The sequence below is a fragment of the Schistocerca americana genome, chromosome 8 (assembly GCF_021461395.2).
Source record: "Schistocerca americana isolate TAMUIC-IGC-003095 chromosome 8, iqSchAmer2.1, whole genome shotgun sequence".
Taxonomy (NCBI): domain Eukaryota; kingdom Metazoa; phylum Arthropoda; class Insecta; order Orthoptera; family Acrididae; genus Schistocerca; species Schistocerca americana.
In genome coordinates, this window is record NC_060126.1 from 873,732 (window position 1) to 894,727 (window position 20,996).

Consider the following 20,996-nt stretch of genomic DNA (forward strand, 5'->3'; position numbering starts at 1 on the left):
AAAACATAGTCAGTAAGAAGAGTCAGTCTTCTTGTACTTAAGTCTGCATTGTGCCTTTTGTATTTAATTCCGATGCAATATCTGTGTTTCATCGTCAATAGGAAGGTCCAGGGGATACAGTAGACCTGAATTGAAGCATCGGAATCTATAACTAGTGTCACAGGAATGGTTCAAAACATAGACAGTAGGAAGAGTCAGTCTTCTTGTACTTAAGTCGGCATTGTGTGTTTGTATTTAATTCCGATGCTAATTCTGTGTTTCATCATCAATTAGAAGGTCAGAGGGATACAGTAAACCTGAAGTGAAGCATCGGAATCTATAACTAGTGTCACAGGAATGGTTCAAAACAAAGTCAGTAAGAAGAGTCAGTCTTCTTGTACTTAAGTCGGCATTGTGCCTTTTGTATTTAATTCCGATGCAATTTCTGTGTTTCATCGTCAATAAGAAGGTCCAAGGGATGCAGTTATCCTGAAGTTAAGCATCGGAATCTATAACTAGTGTCACAGGAATGGTTCAAAACATAGACAGTAGGAAGAGTCAGTCTACTTGTACTCAAGTCGGCGTTGTGCCTTTTGTATTTAATTCGGATACAATTTCTGTGTTGCATCGTCAGTAGGAAGGTCAGAGGGGTACAATAAACCTGAAGTGAAGCATCGGAATCTATAACTAGTGTCACAGGAATGGTTCAAAACAAACAGTAAGAACAGTCAGTCTTCTTGTACTTAAGTCGGCATTGTGCGTTGTGTATTTAATTCCGATGCAATTTCTGTGTTTCATCGTCAATTGGAAGGTCCAAGGGATACAGTAAACCTGAAGTGAAGCATCGGAATCTATAACTAGTGTCACAGGAATGGTTCAAAAAATAGTCAGAGGCAAGAGTCAGTCTTCTTGTACTTAAGTAGGCATTGTGCCTTTTCTATTTAATTCCGATGCAATTTCTGTGTTTCATCGTCACTAAGAAGGTCCAAGGGATACAGTAAACCTGAAGTGTAGCATCGAAATATATAACTAGTGTCACAGGAATGGTTCAAAACATAGTCAGTGAGAAGAGTCAGTCTTCTTGTACTTAAGTCATCATTGTGCATTTTCTATATAATTCTGATGCAATTTCGGTGTTTCATCGTCCATAAGAAGGTCCAAGGGATACAGTGAACCTGGAGTGAAGCATCGGAATCTATAACTAATGTCACAGGAATGGTTCAAAACGTAGACAGTAAGAAGAGTCAGACTTCCTTTACTTAAGTCGGCATTGTGCCTTTTGTATTTAATTCCGATGTAATTTCTGTGTTTCATCGTCAATAAGAAGGTCCAAGGGATACAGTAAACCTGGAGTGAAGCATCGGAGTCTATAACTAGTGTCACAGGAATGGTTCAAATCATAGACAGTAAGAAGAGTCAGTCTTCTTGTACTTAATTCGGCATTGCGCCTTTTGTATTTAATTCCAATGCAATGTCTGTGTTTCATCGTCAATAAGAAGGTGAGAGGGATACAGTAAACCAGAAGTGAAGCATCGGAATCTATAACTAGTGTCACAGGAATGGTTCAAAACATAGTCAGAAAGAAGAGTCGGTCTTCTTGAACTTAAGTCGGCATTGTGCGTTTTGTATATAATTCCGATGCAATTTCTGTGTTTCATCGTCAACAAGAAGGTCCAAGGGATACAGTAAACCTGAATTGAAGCATCGAAATCTATAACTAGTGTCACAGGAATGGTTCAAAACATAGACAGTAGGAAGAGTCAGTCTTCTTGTACTTAAGTCGACATTGTGTGTTTGTATTTAATTCCGATGCAATTTTTGTGTTTCATCATCAATTAGAAGGTCAGAGGGATACAGTAAACCTGAAGTGAAGCATCGGAATCTATAACTAGTGTCACAGGAATGGTTCAAAGCATAGTCAGTAAGAAGAGTCAGTCTTCTTGTACTTAAGTCGGCATTGTGCCTTTTGTATTTAATTCCGATGCAATTTCTGTGTTTCATCGTCAATAAGACGGTCAGAGGGATACAGTAAACCTAATATGAACCATCGGAATCTATAACTAGTGTCACAGGAATGGTCCAAAACATAGACAGTATGAAAAGTCACACTACATGTACTTAAGTCGGCATTGTGCCTTTGTATTTAATTCCGATGCATTTTCTTTGTTTCATCGTCAATTAGAAGGTCAGATGGATACAGTAAACCTGATGTGAAGCATCGGAATCTATAACTAGTGTCACAGGAATGGTGCAAAACATAGTCAGTAAGAAGAGTCAGTCTTCTTGTATTTAAGTCTGCATTGTGCCTTTTGTATTTAATTCCGATGCAATTTCTGTGTTTCATCGTCAATAGGAAGGTCCAGGGGATACAGTAGACCTGAATTGAAGCATCGGAATCTATAACTAGTGTCACAGGAATGGTTCAAAACATAGACAGTAGGAAGAGTCAGTCTTCTTGTTCTTAAGTCGGCATTGTGTGTTTGTATTTAATTCCGATGCAATTTCTGTGTTTCATCATCAATTAGAAGGTCAGAGGGATACAGTAAACTTGAAGTGAAGCATCGGAATCTATAACTAGTGTCACCGGAATGGTTCAAAACATAAACAGTAAGAACAGTCAGTCTTCTTGTACTTAAGTCGGCATTGTGCGTTGTGTATTTAATTCCGATGCAATTTCTGTGTTTCATCGTCAATTGGAAGGTCCAAGGGATACAGTAAACCTGAAGTGAAGCATCGGAATCTATAACTAGTGTCACAGGAATGGTTCAAAACATAGTCAGAGGCAAGAGTCAGTCTTCTTGTACTTAAGTCGGCATTGTGCCTTTTCTATTTAATTCCGATGCAATTTCTGTGTTTCATCGTCACTAAGAAGGTCCAAGGGATACAGTAAACCTGAAGTGTAGCATCGAAATCTATAACTAGTGTCACAGGAATAGTTCAAAACATAGTCAGTAAGAAGAGTCAGTCTTCTTGTACTTAAGTCATCTTTGTGCATTTTCTATATATTTCTGATGCAATTTCGGTGTTTCATCGTCCATAAGGAGGTCCAAGGGATACAGTGAACCTGGAGTGAAGCATCGGAATCTATAACTAATGTCACAGAAATGGTTCAAAACATAGACAGTAAGAAGAGTCAGACTTCCTTTACTTAAGTCGGCATTGTGCCTTTTGTATTTAATTCCAATGTAATTTCTGTGTTTCATCGTCAATAAGATGTTCTAAGGGAGCCAGTAAACCTGGAGTGAAGCATCGGAGTCTATAACTAGTGTCACAGGAATGGTTCAAATCATAGACAGTAAGAAGAGACAGTCTTCTTGTACTTAATTCGGCATTGCGCCTTTTGTATTTAATTCCAACGCAATTTCTGTGTTTCATCGTCAATAAGAAGGTCAGAGGGATACAGAAAACCAGAAGTGAAGCATCGGAATCTATAACTAGTGTCACAGGAACGGTTCAAAACATAGTCAGAAAGAAGAGTCAGTCTTCTTGAACTTAGGTCGGCATTGTGCATTTTGTATATAATTCCGATGCAATTTCTGTGTTTCATCGTCAACAAGAAGGTCCAAGGGATACAGTAAACCTGAAATGAACCATCGGAATCTATAACTAGTGTCACAGGAATGGTTTAAAACATAGACAGTAGGAAAAGTCAGTCTACATGTACTTAAGTCGGCATTGTGCCTTTTGTATTTAATTCCGATGCAATTTCTGTGTTTCATCGTCACTAAGAAGGTCAGAGGGATACAGTAATCCTGAAGTTAAGCATCGGAATCTATAACTAGTGTCACAGGAATGGTTCAAAGCATAGTCAGTAAGAAGAGTCAGTCTTCTTGTAGTTAAGTCGGCATTGTGCCTTTTGTATTTAATTCCAATGCAATATCTGTGTTTCATCGTCAATAAGAAGGTCCAAGGGATACAGTAAACCTGAAGTGAAGGATCGGAATCTATAACTAGTGTCACAGGAATGGTTCAAAACATAGACAGTAGGAAGAATCAGTCTTCTTATACTTACGTCGGCATTGTGCCTTTTCTATTTAATTCCGATGCAATTTCTGTGTTTCATCGTCAATAAGACGGTCAGAGGGATACAGTAAACCTAATATGAACCATCGGAATCTATAAATAGTGTCACAGGAATGGTTCAAAGCATAGACAGTATGAAAAGTCACTCTACATGTACTTAAGTCGGCATTGTGCCTTTAGTACTTAATTCCGATGCAATTTCTGTGTTTCATCGTCAATAAGAAGGTCAGAGGAATACAGTAAACCTGATGTGAAGCATCGGAATCTATAACTAGTGTCACAGGAATGGTGCAAAACATAGTCGGTAAGAAGAGTCAGTCTTCTTGTTCATAAGTTTGCATTGTACCTTTTGTATTTAATTCATTTGCAATTTCTGTGTTTCATCGTCAACAGGAAGGTCCAAGGGATACAGTGGACCTGAATTGAAGCATCGGAATCTATAACTAGTGTCACAGGAATGGTTCAAAAAATAGACAGTAGGAAGAGTCAGTCTTCTCGTACTTAAGTCGGCATTGTGAATCTTGTATTTAATTCCGATGCAATATCTGTGTTTCATCGTCAATAAGAAGGTCCAAGGGATACAGTAAACCTGAAGTGAAGCCTCGGAATCTATAACTAGTGTCACAGAAATGGTTCAATCATACACAGTAGGAAAAGTCAGTCTACATGTAGTTAAGTCGGAATTGTGCCTTTGGTATTTAATTCCGATGAAATTTCTGTGTTTCATCGTCAATAAGAAGGTCAGAGGGATACAGTAAACCTGGAGTGAAGCATCGGAATCTATAACTAGTGTCACAGGAACGGTTCAAAACATAGTCAGTAAGAAGAGTCAGTCTTCTTGTACTTAAGTCGGCATTGTGCCTTTTGTATTTAATTCGGATGCAATTTCTGTGTTTCATCGTCAATAAGAAGGTCCAAGGGATACATTAAACCTGGAGTGAAGCATCGGAATCAATAACTAGTGTCACAGGAATGGTTCAAAAGCATAGACAGTAGGAAGAGTCAGTCTTCTAGTACTTAAGACGGCATTGTGCCTTTCTATTTATTTCCGATGCAATTTCTGTGTTTGTCGTCAATAAGACGGTCAGAGGGATACAGTAAACCTTATGTGAACCATCGGAATCTATAACTAGTGTCACAGGAATGGTTCCAAACATAGTCTGTTAGAAGAGTCAGTCTTCTTGTACTTAAGTCGGCATTGTGCCTTTTGTATTTAATTCCGATGCAATATCTGTGTTTCATCATTCACTAAGAAGGTCAGAGGGATACAGTAAACCTGAAGTTAAGGATCGGAATCTATAACTAGTGTCACAGGAATGGTTCAAAACATAGACAGTAGGAAGAATCAGTCTTCATATACTTAAGTCGGCATTGTGCCTTTTCTATTTAATTCCGATGCAATTTCTGTGTTTCATCGTCAATAAGAAGGTCAGAGGAATACAGTAAACCTGATGTGAAGCATCGGAATCTATAACTAGTGTCACAGGAATGGTGCAAAAAATAGTCGGTAAGAAGAGTCAGTCTTCTTGTACTTAAGTCTGCATTGTACCTTTTGTATTTAACTCCAATGCAATTTCTGTGTTTCATCGTCAATAGGAAGGTCCAAGGGATACAATAGACCTGAATTGAAGCATCGGAATCTATATTTAGTGTCACAGGAAAGGTTCAAAACATAGATAGTAGGAAAAGTCAGTCTACATGTACTTAAGTCGGCATTGTGCCTTTTGTATTTAATTCCGATGCAATTTCTGTGTTTCATCGTCAATAAGAAGGTCCAAGGGATACGGTAAACCTGAAGTGTAGCATCGGAATCAATAACTAGTGTCACAGGAATGGTTCAAAACATAGACAGTAAGAAGAGCCAGTCATCTTGTACTTGAATCGGCATTGTGCCTATGTATTTAATTCCGATGCAATTTCTGTGTTTAATCGTCAATAAGAAGGTCCAAGGGATACAGTAATCCTGAAGTTAAGCATCGGAATCTATGACTAGTGTCACAGGAATGGTTCAAATCATAGTCAGTAAGAAGTGTCAGTCATCTTGTACTTAAGTCGGCATTGTGCCTTTTCTATTTAATTCCGATGCAATTTCTGTGTTTCATCGTCACTAAGAAGGTCCAAGGGATACAGTAAACCTGAAGTGTAGAATCGAAATCTATAACTAGTGTCACAGGAATGGTTCAAAACATAGTCAGTAAGAAGAGTCAGTCTTCTTGTAGTTAAGTCATCATTGTGCATTTTCTATATAATTCTGATGCAATTTCTGTGTTTCATCGTCCATAAGAAGGTCCAAGGGATACAGTGAACCTAGAGTGAAGCATCGGAATCTATAACTAATGTCACAGGAATGGTTCAAAACATAGACAGTAAGAAGAGTCAGACTTCCTTTACTTAAGTCGGCATTGTGCCTTTTGTATTTAATTCTGATGCAATTTCTGTGTTTCATCGTCAATAAGAAGGTCCAAGGGATACAGTAAACCTGAAGTGAAGGATCGGAATCTATAACTAGTGTCACAGGAATGGTTCAAAACATAGACAGTAGGAGGAGTCAGTCTTCTCGTACTTAAGTCGGCATTGTGAATTTTGTATTTAATTCCGATGCAATTTCTGTGTTTCATCGTCAATAAGAAGGTCCAAGGGATGCAGTAAACCTGAAGTGATTCCTCGGAATCTATAACTAGTGTCACAGGAATGGTTGAATCATACACAGTAGGAAAAGTCAGTCTACATGTACTTAAGTCGGAATTGTGCCTTTTGTATTTAATTCCGATGCAATTTCTGTGTTTCATCGTTAATAAGAAGGTCAGAGGGATACATTAAACCTGAAGTGAAGCATCGGAATCTATAACTAGTGTCACAGGAACGGTTCAAAACGTAGTCAGTAAGAAGAGTCAGTCTTCTTATACTTAAGTCGGCATTGTGCCTTTTCTATTTAATTCCGATGCAATTTCTGTGTTTCAAAGTCAATAAGACGGTCAGAGGGATACAGTAAACCTAATATGAACCATCGGAATCTATAAATAGTGTCATAGGAATGGTTCAAAACATAGACAGTATGAAAAGTCACTCTACATGTACTTAAGTCGGCATTGTGCCTTTTGTGTTTAATTCCGATGCAATTTCTGTGTTTCATCGTCAATAAGAAGGTCAGAGGAATACAGTAAACCTGATGTGAAGCATCGGAATCTATAACTAGTGTCAAAGGAATGGTGCAAAACATAGTCGGTAAGAAGAGTCAGTCTTCTTGTACTTAAGTCTGCATTGTACCTGATGTATTTAATTCATTTGCAATTTCTGTGTTTCATCGTCAACAGGAAGGTCCAAGGGATACAGTAGACCTGAATTGAAGCATCGGAATCTATAATTAGTGTCACAGGAATGGTTCAGAAAATAGACAGTTGGAGGAGTCAGTCTTCTCGTACTTAAGTCGGCATTGTGAATTTTGTATTTAATTCCGATGCAATTTCTGTGTTTCATCGTCAATAAGAAGGTCCAAGGGATGCAGTAAACCTGAAGTGAATCCTCGGAATCTATAACTAGTGTCACAGGAATGGTTGAATCATACACAGTAGGAAAAGTCAGTCTACATGTACTTAAGTCGGAATTGTGCCTTTTGTATTTAATTCCGATGCAATTTCTGTGTTTCATCGTTAATAAGAAGGTCAGAGGGATACATTAAACCTGAAGTGAAGCATCGGAATCTATAACTAGTGTCACAGGAACGGTTCAAAACGTAGTCAGTAAGAAGAGTCAGTCTTCTTGTACTTAAGTCGGCATTGTGCCTTTTGTATTTAATTTGGATGCAATTTCTGTGTTTCATCGTCAATAAGAAGGTCCAAGGGATACATTAAACCTGGAGTGAAGCATCGGAATCAATAACTAGTGTCACAGGAATGGTTCAAAAGCATAGACAGTAGGAAGAGTCAGTCTTCTAGTACTTAAGACGGCATTGTGCCTTTCTATTTATTTCCGATGCAATTTCTGTGTTTCATCGTCAATAAGACGGTCAGAGGGATACAGTAAACCTGATGTGAAGCATCGGAATCTATAACTAGTGTCCCAGGAATGGTTCAAAACATAGTCTGTAAGAAGAGTCAGTCTTCTTGTACTTAAGTCGGCATTGTGCCTTTTGTATTTAATTCCGATGCAATATCTGTGTTTCATCGTCACTAAGAAGGTCAGAGGGATACAGTAATCCTGAAGTTAAGCATCGGAATCTATAACTAGTGTCACAGGAATGGTTCAAAACATAGACACTAGGAAGAATCAGTCTTCTTATACTTTGGTCGGCATTGTGCCTTTTCTATTTAATTCCGATGCAATTTCTGTGTTTCTTCGTCAATAAGACGGTCAGAGGGATACAGTAAACCTAATATGAACCATCGGAATCTATAACTAGTGTCACAGGAATGGTTCAAAACATAGTCAGTAAGAAGAGTCAGTCTTCTTGTACATAAGTCGGCATTGTGCCTTTTGTATTTAATTCCAAAGCAGTTTCTGTGTTTCATCGTCAATAAGAAGGTTTAAGGGATACAGTCAACCTGAAGTGAAGCATCGGAATTAATAGCTAGTGTCACAAGAATGGTTCAAAACATAGTCAGTAAGAAGGGTCAGTCTTCTTGTATTTAAGTCGGCTTTGTGCCTTTTGTATTTAATTCCGATGCAATTTCTGTGTTTCATCGTCAATAAGAAGGTCCAAGGGATACAGTAATCCTGAAGTTAACCATCGGAATCTATGACTAGTGTCACAGGAATGGTTCAAAACATAGTCAGTAAGAAGAGTCAGTCTTCTTGTACTTAAGTCTGTATTGTGCCTTTTGTATTTAATTCCGATGCAATTTCTGTGTTTCATCGTCAATAAGAAAGTCCAAGGGATACAGTAAACCAGGAGTGAAGCATCGGAGACTATAACTAGTGTCACAGGAATGGTTCAATACATAGTTAGTAAGAAGAGTCAGTCATCTTGTACTTAAGTCGGCATTGTGCCTTTTGTATTTAATTCGGATGCAATTTCTGTGTTTCATCGTCAATAAGAAGGTCCAAGGGATACATTAAACCTGGAGTGAAGCATCGGAATCGATAACTAGTGTCACAGGAATGGTTCAAAAGCATAAACAGTAGGAAGAGTAAGTCTTCTAGTACTTAAGACGGCATTGTGCCGTTCTATTTAATTCCGATGCAATTTCTGTGTTTCATCGTCAATAAGACGGTCAGAGGGATACAGTAATCCTGAAGTTAAGCATCGGTATCTATAATTAGTGTCACAGGAATGGTTCAAAGCACAGTCAGTATGAAGAGTAAGTCTTCTTGTACTTAAGTCGGCATTGTGCCTTTTGTATTTAATTCCGATGCAATTTCTGTGTTTCATCGTCAATAGGAAGGTCCAAGGGATACAGTAGCCCTGAATTGATGCATCGGAATCTATAACTAGTGTCACAGGAATGGTTCAAAACATAGACAGTAGTAAGAGTCAGTCTTCTTGTACTTAAGTCGGCATTGTGAATTTTGTATTTAATTCCGATGCAATTTTTGTGTTTCATCATCAATATGAAGGTCAGAGGGATACAGTAAACCTGATGTGAAGCATCGGAATCTATAACTAGAGTCACAGGAATGTTTCAAAACATAGACAGTAAGAAGAGTCAGTCTTCTTGTACTTAAGTCGGCATTGTGCCTTTTGTATTTAATTCCGAAGCAATTTCTGTGATTCATCGTCAATAAGAAGGTTTAAGGGATACAGTAAACCTGAAGTGAAGCATCGGAATCTATAACTAGTGTCACAGGAATGGTTCAAAACATAGTCAGTAAGAAGAGTCAGTCTTCTTGTACTTAAGTCGGCATTGTGCCTTTTGTATTTAATTCCGCTATGTTTTCTGTGTTTCATCGTCAACAAGAAGGTCAGAGGGATACAGTAAACCTGAAGTCAAGCATCGGAATCTATGACTAGTGTCACAGGAATGGTTGAAAACATAATCAGTAAGAAGAGTCACTCTTCTTGTACTTAAGTCGGCATTGTGCCTTTTGTATTTAATTCCGATGCAATTTCTGTGTTTCATCGCCACTAAGAAGGTCAGAGAGATACAGTAATCCTGAAGTTAAGCATCGGAATCTATAAATAGTGTCACAGGAATGGTTCAAAGCATAGTCAGCAAGAAGAGAAAGTCTTCTTGTAGTTAAGCCGGCATTGTGCCTTTTGTATTTAATTCCGATGCATTTTCTGTGTTTCATCGTCAATAAGAAGGTCCAAGGGATACAGTAAACCTAAAGTAAAGGATCGGAATCTATAACTAGTGTCACAGGAATGGTTCAAAACATAGGCAGTAGGAAGAGTCAGTCTTCTTGCACTTAAGTCGGCATTGTGCCTTTTCTATTTAATTCCGATGCAATTTCTGTGTTTCATCGTCAATAAGACGGTCAGAGGGATACAGTAATCCTAATATGAAACATCGGAATCTATAACTACTGTCACAGGAATGGTTCAAAGCATAGACAGTATGAAACGTCACTCTACATGTACTTAAGTCGGCATTGAGCCATTTGTATTTAATTCCGATGCAATTTCTGTGATTCATCGTCAATACGAAGGTCAGAGGGATACAGTAAACCCGATGTGAAGCATCGGAATCTATAACTAGTGTCACTGGAATGGTGCAAAACATAGTCAGTAAGAGGAGTCAGTCTTCTTGTACTTAAGTCTGCATTGTGCATTTTGTATTTAATTCCGATGCAATTTCTGTGTTTCATCGTCAATAGGAAGGTCCAAGGGATACAGTAGACCTGAATTGAGGCATCGGAATCTATAAGTAGTGTCACAGGAATGGTTCAAAGCATAGACAGTAGGAAGAGTCAGTCTTCTTGTACTTAAGTCGGCATTGTGAATTTTGTATTTAATTCCGATGCAATTTCTGTGTTTCATCGTCAATTTGAAGGTCAGAGGGATACAGTAAACCTGAAGTGAAGCATCGGAATCTACAACTAGTGTCACAGGAATGGTTCAAAACATAGTCAGTAAGAAGAGTCAGTCTTCTTGTACTTAAGTCGGCATTGTGCCTTTTGTATTTAATTCCGAAGCAGTTTCTGTGTTTCATCGTCAATAAGAAGGTTTAGCGGATACAGTCAACATGAAGTGAAGCATCGGAATCCATAGCTAGTGTCACAAGAATGGTTCAAAACATAGTCAGTAAGAAGAGCCAGTCTTCTTGTACTTAAGTCGGCATTGTGCCTTTTGTATTTAATTCCGATGTAATTTCTGTGTTTCATCGTCAATAAGAAGGTCCAACGGATACAGTAATCCTGAAGTTAACCGTCGGAATCTATGACTAGTGTCACAGGATAGGTTCAAAACATAGTCAGTAAGAAGAGTCAGTCTTCTTGTACTTAAGTCTGTATTGTGCCTTTTGTATTTAATTCCGATGCAATTTCTGTGTTTCATCGTCAATAAGAAGGGCCAAGGGATACAGTAAACCTGAAGTGAAGCATCGGAATCTATAACGAGTGTCACATGAATGGTTCAAAACATAGTCAGTAAAAAGAGTCAGTCTTCCTATACTTAAGTCATTATTGTGCATTTTCCATATAATTCTGATGCAATTTCTGTCTTTCATCGTCAATAAGAAGGTCCAAGGGATACAGTAAACCTGGAGTGAAGCATCGGAATCTATAACTAATGTCACAGAAATGGTTCAAACATAGACAGAAAGAAGAGTCAGACTTCCTTTACTTAAGTCGGCATTGTGGCTTCTGTATTTAATTCCGATGCAATTTCTGTGTTTCATCGTCAATTTGAAGGTCAGAGGAATAAAGTAAACCTGATGTGAAGCATCGGAATCTATAACTAGTGTCACAGGAATGGTGCAAAACATAGTCGGTAAGAAGAGTCAGTCTTCTAGACTTAAGTCTGCATTGTACCTTTTGTATTTAATTCATTTGCAATTTCTGTGTTTCATCGTCAATAGGAAGATCCAGGGGATACAGTAGACCTGAATTGAAGCATCGGAATCTATAACTAGTGTCACAGGAATGGTTCAAAAAATAGACAGTAGGAAGAGTCAGTCTTCTTGTACTTAAGTCGGCATTGTGCCTTTTCTATTTAATTCCGATGCAATTTCTGTGTTTCAACGTCAATAAGACGGTCAGAGGGATACAGTAATCCTAATATGAACCATCGGAATCTATAACTACTGTCACAGGAATGGTTCAAAACATAGACAGTATGAAACGTCACTCTACATGTACTTAAGTCGGCATTGTGCCATTTGTATTTAATTCCGATGCAATTTCTGTGTTTCATCGTCAATAAGAAGATCAGAGGGATACAGTAAAACCGATGTGAAGCATCGGAATCTATAACTAGTGTCACAGGAATGGTGCAAAACATAGTCAGTAAGAGGAGTCAGTCTTCTTGTACTTAAGTCTGCATTTTGCCTTTTGTATTTAATTCCGATGGAATTTCTGTGTTTCATCGTCAATAGGAAGGTCCAAGGGATACAGTAGACCTGAATTGAAGCATCGGAATCTATAACTAGTGTCACAGGAATGGTTCAAAACATAGACAGTAGGAAGAGTCAGTCTTCTTGTACTTAAGTCGGCATTGTGAATTTTGTATTTAATTCCGATGCAATTTCTGTGTTTCATCGTCAATTAGAAGGTCAGAGGGATACAGTGAACCTGAAGTGAAGGATCGGAATCTGTAACTAGTGTCACAGGAATGGTTCAAAACATAGTGAGTAAGAAGAGTCAGTCTTCTTGTACTTAAGTCGGCATTGTGCCTTTTGAATTTAATTCCGAAGCAGTTTCTGTGTTTCATCGTCAATAAGAAGGTTTAAGGGATACAGTGAACTTGAAGTGAAGCATCGGAATTCATAGCTAGTGTCACAAGAATGGTTCAAAACATAGTCAGTAAGAAGAGTCAGACTTCTTTTACTTAAGACGGCATTGTGGCTTCTGTATTTAATTCCGATGCAATTTCTGTGTTTCATCGTCAATAAGAAGGTCAGAGGAATACAGTAAACCTGATGTGAAGCATCGGAATCTATAACTAGTGTCACAGGAATGGTGCAAAACATAGTCGGTAAGAAGAGTCAGTCTTCTTGTACTTAAGTCCGCATTGTACCTTTTGTATTTAATTCATTTGCAATTTCTGTGTTTCATCGTCAATAGGAAGGTCCAAGGGATACAGTAGACCTGAATTGAAGCATCGGAATCTATAACTAGTGTCACAGGAATGGTTCAAAAAATAGACAGTAGGAAGAGTCAGTCTTCTTGTACTTAAGTCGGCATTGTGAATTTTGTATTTAATTCCGATGAAATTTCTGTGTTTCATCGTCAATTGGAAGGTCAGAGCTATACAGTAAACCTGAAGTGAAGCATCGGAATCTATAACTAGTGTCACAGGAATGGTTCAAACATAGACAGTAAGAAGAGTCAGACTTCCTTTACTTAAGTCGGCATTGTGCCTTTTGTATTTAATTCCGATGCAATTTCTGTGTTTCATCGTCAATAAGAAGGACCAAGGGATACAGTAAACCCGTAGTGAAGCATCGGAGTCTATAACTAGTGTCACAGGAATGGATCAAATCATAGACAGTAAGAAGAGTCAGTCTTCTTGTACTTAATTCGGCATTGCGCCTTTTGTATTCAATTCCAATAAAATTTCTGTGTTTCATCGTCAATAAGAAGGTCAGAGGGATACAGTAAACCTGAGGTGAAGCATCGGAATCTATAACTAGTGTCACAGGAATGGTTCAAAACATAGTCAGTAAGAAGAGTCAGTCTTCTTGTACTTAAGTCGGCATTGTGCCTTTTGTATTTAATTCCGATGCAATTTCTGTGTTTCATCGTCAATAAGAAGGTCCAAGGGATACAGAAAACCTGAAATGAGCCATCGGAATCTATAACTAGTATCACAGGAATGGTTCAATCATACACAGTAGGAAGAGTCAGTCTGCTAGTACTTAAGTCGGCATTGTGCATTTTCTATTTAATTCCGATGCAATTTCTGTGTTTCATCGTCCATAAGTAGGTCCAAGGGATACAGTAAACCTGGAGTGAAGCATCGGAATCTATAACTAGTGTCACAGGAATGATTCAAAACACAGATAGTAAGAAGAGTCAGACTTCCTTTACTTAAGTCGGCATTGTGCCTTTTGTATGTATTTCCGATGCAATTTCTGTGTTTCATCGTCAATAAGAAGGTCCAAGGGATACAGTAAACCAGGAGTGAAGCATCGGAGTCTATAACTAGTGTCACAGGAATGGTTCAAAACATAGACAGTAAGAAGAGTCAGTCTTCTTGTACTTAATTCGGCATTGCGCCTTTTGTATTTAATTCCGATGCAATTTCTGTGTTTCATCGTCAATAAGAAGGTCAGAGGGATACAGAAAACCTGAAGTGAAGCACCGGAATCTATAACTAGTGTCACAGGAACGGTTCAAAACATAGTCAGTAATAAGAGTCAGTCTTCTTGTACTTAAGTCGGCATTTTGCCTTTTGTATTTAATTCGGATGCAAATTCTGTGTTTCATCGTCAATAAGAAGGTCCAAGGGATACATTACACCTGGAGTGAAGCATCAGAAACAATAACTAGTGTCACAGGAATGGTTCAAAAGCATAGACAGTAGGAAGAGTCAGTCTTCTAGTACTTAAGACGGCATTGTGCCTTTCTATTTAATTCCGATGCTATTTCTGTGTTTCATCGTCAATAAGACGGTCAGAGGGATACAGTAAACCTGATGTGAAGCATCGGAATCTATAACTAGTGTCACAGGAATGGTTCAAAACATAGTCTGTAAGAAGAGTCAGTCATCTTGTACTTACGTCGGCATTGTGCCTATTGTATTTAATTCCGATGCAATATCTATGTTTCATCGTCACTAAGAAGGTCAGAGGGATACAGTAATCCTGAAGTTAAGCATCGGAATCTATAACTAGTGTCACAGGAATGGTTCAAAGCATAGTCACTAAGAAGAGTCAGTCTTCTTGTACTTAAGTCGGCATTGTGCCTTTCGTATTTAATTCCGATGCAATTTCTGTGTTCCATCGTCAATAGGAAGGTCCAAGGGATACAGTAGACCTGAATTGAAGCATCGGAATCTATAAATAGTGTCACAGGAATGGTTCAAAACATAGACAGAAGGAAGAGTCAGTCTTCTTGTACTTAAGTCGGCATTGTGAAATTTGTATTTAATTCCGATGCAATTTCTGTGTTTCATCGTCAATATGAAGGTCAGAGGGATACAGTAAATCTGAAGTGAAGCATCGGAATCTATATCTAGAGTCACAGGAATGGTTCAAAACATAGACAGTAAGAACAGTCAGTCTTCTTGTACTTAAGTCGGCATTGTGCCTTTTGCATTTAATTCCGAAGCAATTTCTGAATTTCATCGTCAATAGGAAGGTTTAAGGGATACAGTAAACCTGAAGTGAAGCATCGGAATCTATAAGTAGTGTCACAGGAATGGTTCAAAACATAGTCAGTAAGAAGAGTCAGTCTTCTTGTACTTAAGTCGGCGTTGTGCCTTTTGTATTTAATTCCGATGCAATTTCTGTGTTTCATCGTCAATAAGAAGGTCAGAGGGATACAGTAAACCTGAAGTGAAGCATCGGAATCTATGACTAGTGTCACAGGAATGGTTTAAAACATAGTCAGTAAGAAGAGTCAGTCTTCTTGTACTTAAGTCGGCGTTGTGCCTTTTGTATTTAATTCCGATGCAATTTCTGTGCTTCAACGTCCATAAGAGGGTCAGAGGGACACAGTAAACCTGAAGTGAAGCATCGGAACCTATAACTAGTGTCACAGGAATGGTTCAAAACATAGTCAGTAAGAAGAGTCAGTCTTCTTGTACTTAAGTCGGCATTGTGCCTTTTGTATTTAATTCCGATGCAATTTCTGTGTTTCATCGTCACTAAGAAGGTCAGAGGGATACAGTAATCCTGAAGTTAAGCATCGGAATTTATAACTAGTGTCACAGGAATGGTTCAAAACATAGACAGTATGAAAAGTCACTCTACATGTACTTAAGTCGGCATTGTGCCTTTTGTACTTAATTCCGATGCAATTTCTGTGTTTCATCGTCAATAAGAGGGTCAGAAGGATACCGTAAACCTGATTTTAAGAATCGGAATCTATAACTAGTGTCACAGGAATGGTGCAAAACACAGTCAGTAAGAAGAGTCAGTCTTCTTGTACTTAAGTCTGCATTGTGCCTTTTGTATTTATTTCCGATGCAATTTCTGTGTTTCATCGTCAATAGGAAGGTCCAAGGGATACAGTAGACCTAAATTGAAGCATCGGAATCAATAACTAGTGTCACAGGAATGGTTCAAAACATAGTCAGTAAGAAGAGTCAGTCTTCTTGTACTTAAGTCGGCGTTGTGCCTTTTGTATTTAATTCCGATGCAATTTCTGTGCTTCAACGTCAATAAGAGGGTCAGAGGGATACAGTAAACCTGAAGTGAAGCATCGGAACCTATAACTAGTGTCACAGGAATGGTTCAAAACATAGTCAGTAAGAAGAGTCAGTCTTCTTGTACTTAAGTCGGCATTGTGCCTTTTGTATTTAATTCCGATGCAATTTCTGTGTTTCATCGTCACTAAGAAGGTCAGAGGGATACAGTAATCCTGAAGTTAAGCATCGGAATTTATAACTAGTGTCACAGGAATGGTTCAAAGCATAGTCAGTAAGAAGAGTCAGTCTTCTTGTACTTAAGTCGGCATTGTGGCTTCTGTATTTAATTCCGATGCAATTTCTGTGTTTCATCGTCAATAAGAAGGTCCAAGGGATACAGTAAACCAGGAGTAAAGCATCGGAGTCGATAACTAGTGTCACAGGAATGGTTCAAAACATAGAGAGTAAGAAGATTCAGTCTTCTTGTACCTAATTCGGCATTGTGCCTTTTGTATCTAATTCCGATGCAATTTCTGTGTTTCATCGTCAATAGGAAGGTCAGAGGGATCCAGTAAACCTGAAGTGAAGCATCGGAATCTATAAGTAGTGTCACAGGAATGGTTCAAAACATAGTCTGTAAGAAGAGTCAGTCTTCTTGTACTTAAGTCGGCATTGTGCCTATTGTATTTAATTCCGATGCAATTTCTATGTTTCATCGTCACTAAGAAGGTCAGAGGGATACAGTAATCCTGAAGTTAAGCATCTGAATCTATAACTAGTGTCACAGGAATGGTTCAAAGCATAGTCAGCAAGAAGAGTCAGGCTTCTTGTAGTTAAGTCGGCATTGTGCCTTTTGTATTTAATTCCGATGCAATTTCTGTGTTTCATCGTCAATAAGAAGGTCCAAGGGATACAGTAAACCTGAAGTTAATGGATCGGAATCTATAACTAGTGTCACAGGAATGGTTCAAAACATAGACAGAAGGAAGAGTCAGTCTTCTTGTACTTAAGTCGGCATTGTGCCTTTTCTATTTAATTCCGATGCAATTTCTGTGTTTCATCGTCAATAAGACGGTCAGAGGGATACAGTAAACCTAATATGAACCATCGGAATCTACAACTAGTGTCACAGGAATGGTTCAAAACATAGACAGTATGAAAAGTCACTCTACATGTACTTAAGTCGGCATTGTGCCTTTTGTACTTAATTCCGATGCAATTTCTGTGTTTCATCGTCAATAAGAAGGTCAGAAGGATACCGTAAACCTGATTTGAAGAATCGGAATCTATAACTAGCGTCATAGGAATGGTGCAAAACATAGTCAGTAAGAAGAGTCAGTCTTCTTGTACTTAAGTCTGCATTGTGCCTTTTGTATTTAATTCCGATGCAATTTCTGTGTTTCATCGTCAATAGGAAGGTCCAAGGGATACAGTAGACCTGAATTGAAGCATCGGAATCAATAACTAGTGTCACAAGATTGGTTCAAAAGCATAGACAGTAGGAAGAGTCAGTCTTCTGGTACTTAAGACGGCATTGTGCCTTTCTATTTAATTCCGATGCAATTTCTGTGCTTCATCGTCAATAAGACGGTCAGAGGGATACAGTAAACCTGATGTGAAGCATCGGAATCTATAACTAGTGTCACAGGAATGGTTCAAAACATAGTCTGTAAGAAGAGTCAGTCTTCTTGTACTTAAGTCGGCATTGTGCCTATTGTATTCAATTCTGATGCAATATCTATGTTTCATCGTCACTAAGAAGGTCAGAGGGATACAGTAATCCTGAAGTTAAGCATCGGAAGCTATAACTAGTGTCACAGGAATGGTTCAAAGCATAGTCACTAAGAAGAGTCAGTCTTCTTGTACTTAAGTCGGCATTGTGCCTTTCGTATTTAATTCCGATGCAATTTCTGTGTTCCATCGTCAATAGGAAGGTCCAAGGGATACAGTAGACCTGAATTGAAGCATCGGAATCTATAAATAGTGTCACAGGAATGGTTCAAAACATAGACAGAAGGAAGAGTCAGTCTTCTTGTACTTAAGTCGGCATTGTGAAATTTATATTTAATTCCGATGCAATTTCTGTGTTTCATCGTCAATATGAAGGTCAGAGGGATACAGTAAATCTGAAGTGAAGCATCGGAATCTATAACTAGAGTCACAGGAATGGTTCAAAACATAGACAGTAAGAAGAGTCAGTCTTCTTGTACTTAAGTCGGCATTGTGCCTTTTGTATTTAATTCCGAAGCAATTTCTGAATTTCATCGTCAATAGGAAGGTTTAAGGGATACAGTAAACCTGAAGTGAAGCATCGGAATCTATAACTAGTGTCACAGGAATGGTTCAAAACATAGTCAGTGAGAAGTGTCAGTCTTCTTGTACTTAATTCGGCATTGTGCCTTTTGTATTTAATTCCGATGCAATTTCTGTGTTTCATCGTCAATAAGAAGGTCAGAGGGATACAGTAAACCTGAAGTGAAGCATCGGAACCTATAACTAGTGTCACAGGAATGGTTCAAAACATAGTCAGTAAGAAGAGTCAGTCTTCTTGTACTTAAGTCGGCATTGTGCCTTTTGTATTTAATTCCGATGCAATTTCTGTGTTTCATCGTCAATAAGAAGGTCCAAGGGATACAGTAAACCTGAAGTGAAGGATCGGAATCTATAACTAGTGTCACAGGAATGGTTCAATACATAGACAGTAGGAAGAGTCAGTCTTCTTGTACTTAAGTCGGCATTCTGCCTTTTCTATTTAATTCCGATGCAATTTCTGTGTTTCATCGTCAATAAGACGGTCAGAGGGATACAGTAAACCTAATATGAACCATCGGAATCTACAACTAGTGTCACAGGAATGGTTAAAAACATAGACAGTATGAAAAGTCACTCTACATGTACTTAAGTCGGCATTGTGCCTTTTGTACTTAATTCCGATGCAATTTCTTTGTTTCGTCGTCAATAAGAAGGTCAGAAGGATACCGTAAACCTGATTTTAAGAATCGGAATCTATAACTAGTGTCACAGGAATGGTGCAAAACATAGTCAGTAAGAAGAGGCAGTCTTCTTGTACTTAAGTCTGCATTGTGCCTTTTGTATTTAATTCCGATGCAATTTCTGTGTTTCATCGTCAATAGGAAGGTCCAAGGGATACAGTAGACCTGAATTGAAGCATCGGAATCAATAACTAGTGTCACAGGAATGGTTCAAAAGCATAGACAGTAGGAAGAGTCAGTCTTCTAGTACTTAAGACGGCATTGTGGCTTTCTATTTAATTCCGATGCAATTTCTGTGTTTCATCGTCAATAAGACGGTCAGAGGGATACAGTAAACCTGATGTGAAGCATCGGAATCTATAACTAGTGTCACAGGAATGGTTCAAAACATAGTCTGTAAGAAGAGTCAGACTTCTTGTATTTAAGTCGGCATTGTGCCTATTGTATTTAATTCCGATGCAATATCTATGTTTCATCGTCACTAAGAAGGTCAGAGGGATACAGTAATCCTGAAGTTAAGCATCGGAAACTATAACTAGTGTCACAGGAATGGTTCAAAGCATAGTCACTAAGAAGAGTCAGTCTTCTTGTACTTAAGTCGGCATTGTGCCTTTCGTATTTAATTCCGATGCAATTTCTGTGTTCCATCGTCAATAGGAAGGTCCAAGGGATACAGTAGACCTGAATTGAAGCATCGGAATCTATAAATGGTGTCACAGGAATGGTTCAAAACATAGACAGAAGGAAGAGTCAGTCTTCTTGTACTTAAGTCGGCATTGTGAAATTTGTATTTAATTCCGATGCAATTTCTGTGTTTCAACGTCAATATGAAGGTCAGTGGGATACAGTAAATCTGAAGTGAAGCATCGGAATCTATAACTAGAGTCACAGGAATGGTTCAAAACATAGACAGTAAGAAGAGTCAGTCTTCTTGTACTTAAGTCGGCATTGTGCCTTTTGTATTTAATTCCGAAGCAATTTCTGAATTTCATCGTCAATAGGAAGGTTTAAGGGATACAGTAAACCTGAAGTGAAGCATCGGAATCTATAAGTAGTGTCACAGGAATGGTTCAAAACATAGTCAGTAAGAAGAGTCAGTCTTCTTGTACTTAAGTCGGCGTTGTGCCATTTGTATTTAATTCCGATGCAATTTCTGTGCTTCAACGTCAATAAGAGGGTCAGAGGGATACAGTAAACCTGAAGTGAAGCATCGGAACCTATAACTAGTGTCACAGGAATGGTTCAAAACATAGTCAGTAAGAAGAGTCAGTCTTCTTGTACTTAAGTCGGCATTGTGCCTTTTGTATTTAATTCCGATGCAATTTCTGTGTTTCATCGTCACTAAGAAGGTCAGAGGGATACAGTAATCCTGAAGTTAAGCATCGGAATTTATAACTAGTGTCACAGGAATGGTTCAAAGCATAGTCAGTAAGAAGAGTCAGTCTTCTTGTAGTTAAGTCGGCATTGTGCCTTTTGTATTTAATTCCGATGCAATTTCTGTGTTTCATCGTCAATAAGAAGGTCCAAGGGATACAGTAAACCTTAAGTGAAGGATCGGAATCTATAACTAGTGTCACAGGAATGGTTCAAAACATAGACAGTAGGAAGTGTCA